A 7,209-nucleotide genomic window follows, 5' to 3' on the forward strand; every position below is an offset into this window, starting at 1 on the left:
CTTGGCCTCTTCCGCTTCAACAAAGACGACGTCCAAGCCCTGCTCCGTTAGGTTTCCACGGTCGACCTTCGTCTGCGTGACAGCTCTAAAGTTGTTCCCATTGCGCTCAACAAGGTTTCCTACGCTGCTCCTCTCTCTCTCTCTCTGTGTGTGTGTGTGTGTGTGTAATTTGATTCACCTTATGATGTTTTACTGATCCACTTTATTGAATTGCTTGGTAATGACTTTTATTGATGACAAATGGTGAGAATGGATCCTCCAACAGGCGCTTAAGATCTCCATTACTTATGCAGTCATCTAGTAGAATTCATTCAAGAGCCGCAACTGCGTTTTCCTCCAATGCATGTAAGCGATTGGATTCGTTTGCCACAGGAAAAAAAGTGCATTCTGTTGAGAGTAATTTTTAGAAACAAGAAAGTTTGATCACTCAGTCTTGCTCATATATTGGTATCTAATTTTGCATCATGTGCTGATATGAAATATTTTGTTTTGGTTGCAAGTGATAAAAAAATTACTACTGAAAGTGATTTCAAAGCATTCTTCATATTTATCTAATTCCAATCTTTCTAGTTACTCTATTGGATGCAGAGGAAAATGTAGAATCACTTATAAAGCTACTGGTTGATTGCATCTTGGAAGCAAAAGAAAATATTGATGGAAACTTTGTTGCTTCTCTTCGTAATGAAAACATGGTAAATATTAATGATTAATTTCTGGGTCAGTTTTCTTATGACCTGCAGATTAACTTCATCCCTTAATTTTGTGATGAAGGATTTCGTTGGACATCATAAAGACTAGAAAGTTGTATATTATCACCGTTCACTAATAATTGTCAGTTTAGCAAAATTGGAACATTCTACATTCACAAATCAGCATACTATCTTTGTTTATGATTGTACTACTTATTTATGCACTGTTTATGGATTTCAACTTTGGTGACAATTTTCTTTTCATAACTATGATTGGTGACAATGTTCTCTTCATTCAACGTGAATCATAAATAGTTGCTAAAAGTTTAAAAAAGGAAAATGTTATTAAAAAGAAGAGTGAAGTAGATGTTAGTACAGAAGAAAGAAAAATAAAATCCTATGTCATGAAGACAATGAATAGAAAATGCTCAGTATTCATTGAAAGTATTAAAACTAAATCATAGTTATAAGCAATGACAAATCTCAGAGTTACAAAACAAAATTGAGCAACCTCTTCAACTTGAATGATGAAGTTTCTTTCTTTACACAAAAATCAACTGTGCATGACATGTTTGATGTTTTGTTTTTCTTTTTATGTATATTGTATGGTAACTTAAACTATGCACATTGTTTTCCTATGCCAAAATCAATAAACTTGCTAATCACAGAGTTTTTTACTGTATTAGGTGATGAATGAGTTTTTGATGGTATAGAATTTTACAAATAAATCCTTGTTGCTAGCATAGTTTCTAAACCAACAAATACTCCTCTCATGCAAAAATTTGGTTGTCACAAGTAACAAACCCCTAAAAATAATAACCGAAGTATTCAAACCTCAGGTCGTCTCTCAAAGGAATTGCAGTGAAGTGTTCTTGCTATTGGTTATGGATTGTATATCTTTGGAGTTTTGGATAAGAAACATGAAAGATAAATTGTAAAAAAAGTAAACTAATAGCTAAGAAAGCTCTTGGCAAGGTATGAGATCTAGAAGTCCTATCCTCATTATCGTCATCTATTGTGACATCAATTGTCCATTGCTCCCACTTAGTCAACCTCTAACTATGAAGGAAAGTCAAGAAGATAAATCAATTTAATTCCTCAAGTCCTAGTCAACTCCTAAGGAAAGACTAGAGTTAGTGGAATTCAAATCAATTAGCAACTTTCAATTATCAATCAACAAAGGAGTTTGATAACTCAAGAGTCTCCAATTACTCAACCAAGGCCAAGAGGAGAAAAATCTACTCTATAATCCAACCAAGCATTTTGTCAAACACTTGGAAGGCATAAAAGGAAAGTAAAATCAAATTGCAAGAAAAGTAAATCTACAACTACTAATTGCAAGGAATTAACAACAATAAAGCAAATCAACAATAAAGGAAATCAAACATGGAATTGCATTAAAGAGAAATAGAAGAAACAAAAGTGCATCAACGTAAAGGTAAAGAATTACAAGAATGAAATACAAAACTAGAGAGAGGAAAGGTAGATGAATAAGAAATTGTAAAGGAAAGTAAATCAAAGCATGAAATTAACCTAGATCTAAGAAATCCTAATCTAACTTAATCCTAATTCTAGAGAGAAGAGAGAGCTTCTCTCTCTAGAAACTAACTAAAGCCTTCCCTCCAAAAATTCAATTATGACTCCTTCTAACTAAAAGCTCCCCCTTATCTCCTCTTGATTTCTGCATATAATAGGCTCATAATTGAGTTGGATTTGGGCATGGGAAGCCCAGAATTCGCCCCCAGCGTTTTGCCTTTAATGAAGCCATGTACGAGTGTCGACGTGGACGCGTGGGTCACGCGTACGCGTCGCTTGGCAATTTGCGTTCCACGCGTACGCGTCATGTACGCGTATGCGTCACCTGGCGAGTTTCATCTTCCACACGTGCGCATCTGCTACGTGTGCGCATGGGGTGAATTTCTCCCAATCCTTGATTTTTCATGATTTCTCCACTTTGCATGCTTTTCTCTCCATTCCTTTGATCAATTCCTAGCCTTTTCAACCTGAAATCACTCAACAAACACATCAAGGCATCTAGTAGAATCAAAGGTGAATTAAAATTAATCAATTAAGGGCCTAAAAAGTATGTTTTCACTCTTAAGCACAAATAGGGAGAATATATAAACTATGCTATTTTAGTGGATAGATGTGGAAAAAAGGGTGATAAAATCCCCTAAATTCAGCATAGAATGCACCACCAAATAGTGGTGCATCATTAGGATTAAACAAGGTGGCCATAACCTAAGTCTCCACTACGGTTATTGTTGTATATCTTGACCAACATGGCTAGGACCTCCCTCATGTTAGGCGTAGCTTGTGGTGACTCATTTGTGCCTTTAACCCCAACTTGTAATAGCTCAAGCATCTCATCTTCACCGTCCATGACCAAAACTGGCTCAGAATGGCTCAACCCCAGAACTCTCCTAGCCCATTCAACCAAGCACTCTTCATCACCATCCACTACTCTTCTCCTAGTTGCAATCTCCATAGTCAAAACCCCATAACTATACACATTACCCTTTGTTGTTGCTTGCATTGTTTGTCTATATTCCGGTGCAACATATCCTACCCTACTGTTCTAACCACCATTGTGCTAATATGAGAATCCTCAACATCAACAAATCTTGCAAGTCCAAATTCTGTGACTTTGGCATTACCATCGTTGTCTAGTAACACATTGCTAGCCTTAACATTTCTATGAACAATTAAAGGGTAGCATTCATGGTGCAAATAGACCAATGCTATTGCCACATCAATTGAAGGGGTTGTATGAGATGTTGAATGTGCTAAGCTCAACCAAGATCAACAATCTTGAAGGAATTGACCCTGAGAAATTGTTCTAAGATAAATCAAGATCCTGAAGAGACTTCATATTGCTGATTTCGCCTGGATTTTTGCTTGAGAAATTGTTTCTGGAGATGTTTAAGACTATAAGTGCCATGTTTAAAATCACTGATGGGAACTTTCCAGAGAACTTGTTATCCCCAAATTACAACATGCTGAAGTTCACCATATTATCAATTTCTGTAGGTACTTCACCACTGAGTTAGTTTCCACTTAATTGAATATAACCACCTATCTATGATGATTTAGAGGAAGAATCATATGCAATGTAGAGAAAACACCTTAGCCTTTAAGAAGTTTGTACCAAAGGCTTCTACAATTCTTCCTTGTGAGGACAGTATACACAAACTTGTATAGAGGGTAATCAGCCGGTAACCATCTCCTCATTGCTGAGCACATCCACTATTTCCAGAAATGATTTTGCCAATACTTTTTCTTCTGCTCAATTCAAATGTGGCCATTGCATTTCTTCTAATTCTGGCCAATTCTGTAGGTAAGCTTCCAGAGAGCTTGTTGTTTGCAAGATTCAACCATAACAAGCTAGAGCAATTTTCCAACTCTGGTGAGATTTCATCGATTAAAAAATTATTCGAAAGCATTAGCCATAGCAATGAACTCAATTTTTCAAGGGGTTGGAGGGATTGAGCCATTGAAATTGTTGAAGGCAAGATCAAGTGCTTGAAGGTTGGTCAAATTTCGAAGTTCAACTGGAATTGGTCCACTGAACTTGTTGTAGGTTAAGGTTAAGAAAGTGAGACCTGACAATTGAGAGATTTCAAGAGGTAATAGACCTGAAAAGTTGTTGAAGCTTAGATCTAATCGGCAAAGATTTGTCAATGAGAAAATTCTTGATGTGAGCAATCCTCCAGTGTAGGAATTTGATTGAAAGAAAAGAAACTTAACTTGCTTAAATTTCCCAAAAATCACTTGGTCATTTGCCAAGTTTCATGTCTAATCATTTAATTACTTCTATTGGTGATAAAATATTCTGGTTGTCAATATTTTGTTATGGTATATATGTACATAGATACATGTTTCTATCATTAGATGCTTCTACTGGAGAACTTATGTGATTACATTTACTAAAGTTCTGAAATTGATGTTATAATTTGTTGTGTACCATAGGCTAGTTATTTTATTCATTTGATCAAATTTAGGCTTGATGTTTGTGTTGAGTTTTAGGATTCTGAAGCTCATGCTTCACATTCAATTGGTTTATTGTGTATTAAATAGAACATTTTTTCTATTTATGGATTAGTGTAGTCTGCATGTTATTTCTATTTATCCACCTATAATCACTGACAGAAATGCAATAAAACCCTTAGTTTTATGTACAATGTGGTATTTATTTTCGTGTGGTTATTAAGGACTCTATCTCCTACATTTAATTAGGATAGAAAAGTATGTTGTTAGTAGATTTTTAGTTCTTATTGAGGTTCTAAGATATGGTAAACTTTTGATTGTATCTTTTAATATTATTTATAAGTTATAGAAAAAAGATTTAATGATTATCGGCTACTCCTAATGGGGTTGTGACTCTACCAGGTTGAGTACATTTTTATGATAAACACATGTTCACTCTTAACTCTTACATTTCTTTGCCAAAATCATCCAGGTTCCTTAACAAGATGACTAGTTTCGTAGGTTCAAGGAGGTTCGATTTCATTCTCTTCTTATCTCTTATCAATCAAAAAATACTTGAGGGTAGAAAATGAACTAGGAACATAAATACTATTTACAAATGTTAACAAATAACAGCAAAATCTAGTTACATAGACCAAACGACTTAAAATAAACACATAATTATATAAAATAATGCTACAAGTTCAGTCTTTAAAGAGAATCGAATCTCATGAATGCAGCCTTCTTCTTCTTCTTCTTCTTCTTATGCTGTTGTTTTATTCACTGCACTGAGCTACTGAGCAGACCAAAGTAGTAGCAGTTATTGAATAGCTACTACTTTTAAAGCTCTTATTTATTTATATAAATTTTTTTTGGAAACTTGGTATTGTGCGACTCGAACTATGGTTATTTAAACTGACGTTGGCATGAGAAACCATGATGCTTTGCTTAATTGTATGCTAATTTTTCCCTTTTTTTCCTTTTGTATTTCAGAGGTAGGAGAATAACGTTAAATGGACGAAGGGATCTTGACCAAGTTGTTGGGAGAACTCTGTTTGCTTCTTGAGAATGGCATCATACTATTGAGAACTGATGGTGGCCCTCTACTAGGATTTAATTTTGCTCTGAAGATAATATCTTTTTTTTTTCGCTTGTTTGTATCTATTTTAGTTTGGAATTTTGGGTGAGGCTTTCATTTAATATTACCGTGTTATCACGTGTAAGAATGAAACAGATGGAGTTATTGATTTTTATGAAAAGAGTTATGGATTTAGTTTAATTTTTAAGGAATATCTTACTAAAATTTGATCTTAAATTATGCTAAAGCATCAAAAGTTTGAGAAAGAACAAAATAAAAGTTAAATTTGGTTGAATATTTGTGACTTTTAAATGTCATTAATTAATTTAAGAAATACCAGTAAAGTTGATTTTAGATTGTATAGTAATCTACGAGTATATGTCATTTGGCAAGGATTCTAACTGATAATAATTTTCAAGAAAATATACACTTGTCTTGGCATGGAAAAGTCATAAGTTATCAATTATGATCAATACTAATGGGAAAAAAACAAAAGTAATGAATAGCTAGCAGAGATTTAAATTTTTTAGAGGAAGGAAGCCATATAGATATTAAGTAAAAGAGATTAAACTAACAACTCTAAATATAAACCAAACACGACTACATGACAATTATAGATTTTTAATTTTTGTTTGAATCTTTTTGCTTATACTTATTGTAATTCCTGGTAACAGAGTCAATGACATTATGCAGCATTAAGTTGTGGGGCCTTAGAATCAAATCTAAAGTAAGTCGCATCCTTGTAGCGTCATTAACCTAAAAAAATATAAATATTTTAAGTTACTAACAAAACCATGCACACTAGTAAATGAGGTACTATTTATCTTTTTTTTTTCAAGCAAAAAAAATTTACATTTATTGTATAACTATATGTCTTCATGTAGTTTATCATTCAAGTTGCCACCCATACCCCACAATCATTACTATGTTAAATAAGACACAGTTAGCTTATGCAGAAAAATATTTCAAAGAGAAAAATACAAATACAGATATTCCTTACGAGCCAAGAACTTGTTCTCCTATTTCTAACATATCTACAAATGCAAATTTAAGTATCCACAGCCTAAATAGAGTGTTGTAATTATAGAACGAGTCATACTTGAGCATATCTTTTAGATATTTGGCCTATTCATGTAGGAAAAAAATAAATAAATGATGATATTTGAAACTTCTAAAAAAATATCATAATTTAAAAAAAATAGAAAAAAGTTAATTTACCAGTTTTACAATAGTCGATCTCTTTTCCTCTTTATTTGAAACAATCGGTAGGGAGTCTAGCAGAATTATTTGATGATTGCACAGATAAAAAACAACTAGATACCAATGCATGTTGTTCTTGTTGACAGGTAAAAAAATTTAGTACTAACTTTTATGTATTAGAATATTACTAGATATAAAAAATTTTAAAAATAAAAAGTATAGCTTAGTTCATAAAGATAAAAGCCATTAAACAATGAAAAAAATAAAATATACAAT

The 7,209-nt window shown here is 33.3% G+C and overlaps 2 pseudogenes; both read right to left on the reverse strand.

Moving 5' to 3' along the window:
- Nucleotides 1-2,910: 2,910 nt before the first annotated feature.
- Nucleotides 2,911-3,443, reverse strand: LOC140173070 (probable LRR receptor-like serine/threonine-protein kinase At1g74360; annotated as a pseudogene).
- LOC112742891 (probable LRR receptor-like serine/threonine-protein kinase At1g74360) lies at nucleotides 3,442-4,566 on the reverse strand (annotated as a pseudogene).
- Nucleotides 4,567-7,209: the final 2,643 nt, after the last annotated feature.

This window comes from Arachis hypogaea, chromosome 14 (genome assembly GCF_003086295.3).
Source record: "Arachis hypogaea cultivar Tifrunner chromosome 14, arahy.Tifrunner.gnm2.J5K5, whole genome shotgun sequence".
NCBI lineage: Eukaryota > Viridiplantae > Streptophyta > Magnoliopsida > Fabales > Fabaceae > Arachis > Arachis hypogaea.